Source organism: Nematolebias whitei, chromosome 5 (assembly GCF_014905685.2).
Source record: "Nematolebias whitei isolate Nwh7 chromosome 5, NemWhi1, whole genome shotgun sequence".
In the NCBI taxonomy this organism is placed as follows: Eukaryota; Metazoa; Chordata; class Actinopteri; order Cyprinodontiformes; family Rivulidae; genus Nematolebias; species Nematolebias whitei.
The window spans coordinates 19,609,475-19,615,546 of NC_056502.1; the positions used below are offsets into that span (position 1 = coordinate 19,609,475).

Sequence of the window (6,072 nt, forward strand, 5' to 3'; positions counted from 1 at the left end):
GAGTTGTGATGGGAGAAAACGGCAAGAGACAGACAAGATAAAAGCAGTTTCCTGATTCTTCAGCTCTCAGCTTCTCTGCTGTCAGGAAGAAGACAGCCAGTCAAGACAGAGAGTTTCCTGCTAGAAGCATTCCAGCACAGCTGCTGTCGCTAACAGGCAGACAGGCAGAGAAAAGAGAAGAAGAGGGAAACAGATGGACAGATTTCAGCTGCACAAAAAGACAGCAGACAGGTAGGAACAGAAGCAGACAAAAGATGATCCAGCAGACCTGCACTCTTTGGTTTGTTAACACTATATTAAACATACATTTCATATTGTGCAGATAACGTACAATGTTAAATAGAGCGATAACACTCTAAAAAGAAATAAAGAAATCCTCCTTTAAGCAATGAAGAGTATATTTGCTCTTTTATGTGACGTCTGAAGGTAAAAACCTGAAACAAATTCAGTTCTGACACACTCAGACACGTGTCTAACAAGACAAACAAACCCTGAAGCTTGCAAGCTTGGGGTTTCTTTCTGTGTTGGAGGAAATGTGTTTTCAGTTCAAATGTTTTGGACAGTTTATTCGAAGCACTAAGGAGTGTGCGTTAACGTTGCCAAGAAATATAACATTTCAGATACTGATGGTTGTGGGCAGGGAGGATCTCTTGTCTGTCTTACAGCAGATCTGAAGGAACTGGTTGCAGATGTTGATCCGTTTATTCACTCCTCCCAGCGGCTTGTTGAGCTCCTCATCGTTGCAGACAGACAGCTACAGGTGTCAGGGGATGATTCTGGTCTTCTTGTTGTCACGAGCCGCACTTCTGGCCAGGTCAAGGATCTCAGCGATCAAGCACTCGAGCACCATGGCCAGATAGATGGGAATTCATCCATGGCACCTCCTTTTCAATCATTTGGGATTAGGGGCTGTAGTTGAGGTATTATTTGTACTTTGAGATGGAAATCAGCTGCTCTCAGTTTTTAAAAAACATCTGTTTGTTATGGTTGCGCATCATAACAAATGTCCAAAAGTAAAAAGGTTTCAGTAAAAAAAAAAAAAAAAAAATCCTCCCAGTTGCACAGCATTCAATACCAGAGGAAATTATCATTTAAAAAAGTGAGTTCCATCCAGAAAAAGAGACATTTAAGTTTTCAAAAGAAATATCTCAGAATGAATGTAACAGAGTTACAAAATATGCAGCCACCTTGAATGGCGCAATTCTAGAATCTTCTATGAAAAAACTTATTTGTAGTTAACCATGATTATTCATGCATTAGTTAAAAAGTCATCTCATTGTACTGCTTTTTTAAAGAATAAGAATGTGACCTTGTGGGGAGCCTAAGTGTTACACAGCCGGAGTGGGAAGGAAGAATGAATGAGTAATGGCCAGAACAAGATTGGATCAGCTGCAGGGAACAGCGAAGCGGAGCAGAACGTAACTGAAGATATACTGCGTGCTGACAGAGGTGATTACCTTCATTATCATCAGTCAGGTTGAATAACAAAGGTTTTAAAAGTGACAGTAAGGACCTGTAAGGCTTCAGCCTTAAGTTCAGTTACCATATTTTATTGTGCCAAGAGTGCTGAAGAAATGGAATCATGGCCTGAGCCGCATGATGACAGAGTGCAGTTATCCAGCCAGAGGAAAAGAAAAACATTTATTACCTTTTACTGCGCATCTCTGTTACTTCTGATACACTGCTTTCCATCTGGGAGCAAATAGCACTGCCAGTTTGCTTGATGCATAGATTCAGTACCTGAGTGTGTGCATTCTCTGGCTGCTGGCACACACAGGCAAAATCTCCTCACACTGGTGCAAATTGCTGCATTAATAAAGTAAAAATATGCAGTACTGAAAATGTAAATAAATATAGTACTGTGTAAATGTCCACCATTTTTCTTCCAAGGAGCCAAATTTTTATGTAATCCTTAAAAGTTCCAAACTTTATGAAATTCTTTCAAAGCATTATTTTTAGACTTTGTCTGCTTTGTTGTTCATTTCCTACCCATTCTAAATGGTATGTCAATTTGTGTACGACATCAAGAAGTATAACAGTTTAAATGGTTGGAGGACACAAACACAGTTTGAGTGGCAGATGAACTAAAAATATAAAGGTGGTGCAAAGCCAGAAGAAATCACAAATGTGCATTTTAGGGAAAAAACTAGGGAAAAAAATGTGGGTTTTTTTTACAAACCGAATTCCAAAAAAGTTGGGACACTAAACAAATTGTGAATAAAAACTGAATGCAATGATGTGGAGGTGCCAACAGCTAATATTTTATTCAGAATAGAACACAAATCACAGATCAAAAGTTTAAACTGAGAGAATGTATCATTTTAAGGAAAAAAATCTGTTGTTTCCAAATTTCATGGCGTCAACAAATCCCAAAAAAGTTGGGACAAGTCCATTTTTACCACTATGTGGCATCCCCCCTTCTTCTTACAACACTTAACAGACGTCTGGGGACAGAGGAGACCAGTTTCTCAAGTTTAGAAATAGGAATGCTCTCCCATTCATGTCTAATACAGGCCTCTAACTGTTCAATCGTCTTGGGCCTTCTTTGTCGCACCTTCCTCTTTATGATGCGCCAAATGTTCTTTATAGGTGAAAGATCTGGACTGCAGGCTGGCCATTTCAGTACCCGGATCCTTCTCCTACGTAGCCATGATATTGTGATTGCTGCAGAATATGGTCTGACATTATCGTGTTGAAAAATGCAGGGTCTTCCCTGAAAGAGATGACGTCTAGATGGGAGCATATGTTGTTCTAGAACCTGAACATAGTTCTCTGCATTAATGGTGCCTTTTCAGACATGCAAGCTGCCCATGCCACAAGAGCTCATGCAACCCCATACCATCAGTGATGCAGGCTTCTGAACAGAGCGTTGATAACAACTTGGGCTATCCTTGTCCTCTCTGGTCCGGATGACATGGCGTCCCAGTGTTCCATAAAGAACTTCAAATCGTGACTCATCTGACCACAGAACAGTCTTCCATTTTGCCACACTCCATTTTAAATGACCCCTGGCCCAGTGCAAACGTCTTAGAAATGGCTTCCTCTTTGCACTGTAGAGTTTCAGCTGGCAACGGCAGATGGCACGGTGGATTGTGTTCACTGACAATGCTTTCTGGAAGTATTCCTGAGCCCATTCTGTTATTTCCTTGACAGTGGCATTCCTGTTTGAAGTGCAGTGACATTTAAGGGCCCGGAGATCACGAGCATCCAGTAGAGTTTTACGGCCTTGACCCTTACGCACAGTGATTGTTCCAGATTCTCTGAATCTTTTGATGATGTTATGCACGGTTGATGATGATAACTTAAAAGTCTTTGCTATTTTACGCTGGGTAACACCATTCTGGTATAACTGTACTACCTTTCTGTGCAATGATGGTGGAATTGATGATTCTCTTACCATCTTGGCTTCTGAGAGACACTGACACTCTGAGAAGCACTTTTTATACCCAATCATGTTGTCAATTGACCTAATTAGTGTTAATTGGTCTTCCAGCTGTTCGTTATATGTGCAATTTCCTTTTTCCAGCCACTTATTGCTATTTGTCCCAACTTTTTTGGGATTTGTTGACACTGTGAAATTTTGAATCAACATCCATCAATCCATCCATTATCTTTACCCGCTTATTCCATTTTGGGTCACGGGGGTCGCTGGTGCCCATGTCCAGCAATCACGTTGCTAGGGGCGCGGTACACCCTGGACGGGTCGCAAGTCCATCACAGGGCCACATAGAGACAAACGAGACAAACAACTATTCACTCTCTCATTCACACCTAGGGACAATTTAGAGTTACCAATCAGCCTAACATGCATGTTTTTGGTCTGTGGGAGGAAACCGGAGCACCCGGAGAAAACCCACACATGCACGGAGAGAACATGCAAACTCCACCCAGAAAGGCCCCTGGGCCGGGGTTTGAATTGAATCAACATATTTTTCCCTTAAAATGTTACATTTACTCAGATTAAACTTTTGATCTGTCATCTATGTTATATTGCAAATAAAATATTGCCAGTTGCCATCTCCACATCATTGCATTCAGTTTTTATTCACAATTTGTTTAGTGTCCCAACTTTTTTGGAATCCGGTTTGTAAATAGCTTGAAGAAACATCTACCAACAATAGTTGGTAGAGATGTTGTCTTTCAGCAAGTAGGTCGCAGGATTGCATCCTGGCCTGGCATCTTTCTGGGTGGAGCTTGCATGTTTTCCCCATGCATAGGTTTTGTTTTTCTTTTCCTGAGTACAGTGCTTTGGTTTCCTCTCACTGACCAAACACATACATGTTAATCCCGATGCATGTTCAATAATCCATGTTATGGATTAACACATGCACGTCAGGTTAATTGGCAACTCTAAATTGTCCCTAGGTGTGAGTGAGAGTGTGATTGGTTGTCTCATTCGTCTCCAGGTGGCCCTGTGATGGGACTTGTGACATTTTCAGGGTGTACCCACTTCTCATACAGTGACTGCTGGACATACGCACTGATGACCCCACAAAAAGAGAAGCAGGTAAAGAAAACGGATAAATGGATGGATGGACGGACTGGTTCAGAATCAACCTTTATTGTCATTGCACAGAAGCACAATGAAATTACATTTCAGTATAGCCGTCCAAAGAAAACCTGGGTAGACGGGGATGCCTGAGGCCGCAGCCTCGTGTGAAGCGCTGCCCTTTTCATTTCGATAAGAAAAAGGGAAAACGAAGAAAGGGTAGGTATAAAAAAAATTTAAAAAACTCAGCACAAGAAAAAGCAACATACTGGTGACAAAGAAATATGCATGTGGAATGGGTGAGGGTGGGGGTCCCAGCACAGGCCGCCAAAGTGAACAATGCAGCCATTGGCGCTTTTACATTTACCTAGGTTGCTGCACCGATGTTGCCAATGAGGGAGGCCAACAAAGGTGGTGAATTTGAGGGGAAGTAGTCTGTGAGCACTGTCCATATAGCACCCCCCCCCCCCCCCAGCCATAGTCCTCATAAGTGATGGTGCAGTGTTTATCAGTCGGCTTGGTAGGGCTCTGATACAGGTCCATGTCCTTGGGGAAGGGAGCAGGTAGGGGATGGGGGAGCAGAGCATTTGGTTTGAAGTAACAACTGAGGCACACTGATGAAAACAACGATTCTCTAATGAGCCTTCATTAAAACAAAAAAACTGTTTAAGCCTCCTTCCTACATCCAAAGGGAAAGCCAGCTCTCCTCACCCATTTGGAAATACAGTTCCTTATATGTCCACTCTCCTCAGGTCATTTCATCTGCTCTCATTCTTTGTTTTTTGCCACCTCCAGAATCCTGCAAGAAAAAATAAATAAATAAAATGCTTGCAAGAAACACTATTCTTAAAAATAGGTACAGTAAAATTGAAAACTATGTTTTTACTAAATCTCACTCATTCAAATTAGTTCACTATGCAGAACACTATTGTGAAAAACTGCTGATACTTCCAGTGCCTTTCAAAATAAAACTTTTAAACCTTTAGCTGTGTTTTTATCTGTAACCAGCAAAATGTGGTCTTGAAATTACTATCTATATCCACTGTTTTTGTCAACACTGTACTGTACAAAATTAGTCAAGCCAAAGAAGAAAATATATACCAAATCTTACCAAACTAACAAACTATACTACACTGAGTGAAGGTGTGCTTAAAGCACAAGTACACATAAAAATTGTGGCTGTTTTCCCTTCATCAAGCACATGTTAAGACATTTACATTACCATTACAGGACTGACAAACATTCTTAAAAATGTGTTCTTTATTTTGAATGGTAAACAAGTCCAGTTTCTTCTATGAGTCTTTATTTGAATTGCATTCAAAATTTGAAGCCACATAAAATTTTTTGTCCAAATACCAGAAACTGAAAGCTGTAGAGTACGAAATGTCTTTGTTCAACATGTTTTCTTCTGTTCCCATCAGACAGAAAGGAGAAAGACAAGTGGCAGCTGGTCAGTAGAGGGTGCAAGGGCACCACCCCACCACTCACCACATTACCTTGAATAAGACATAAAAAAAAATTAAATTAAAATGAAATAATAAAATACTAATATATATATATATATATATATATTAGTATTTTAT

General features: G+C 40.6%; 1 protein-coding gene across 1 annotated transcript in view; it reads left to right on the forward strand.

The window, feature by feature from the left end:
• The window catches only part of dgat1b (diacylglycerol O-acyltransferase 1b), a 38,970-nt gene that overhangs the window by 30,410 nt on the left and 2,488 nt on the right, over positions 1–6,072 (forward strand). The gene's annotated exons all lie outside the window — the stretch shown is intronic.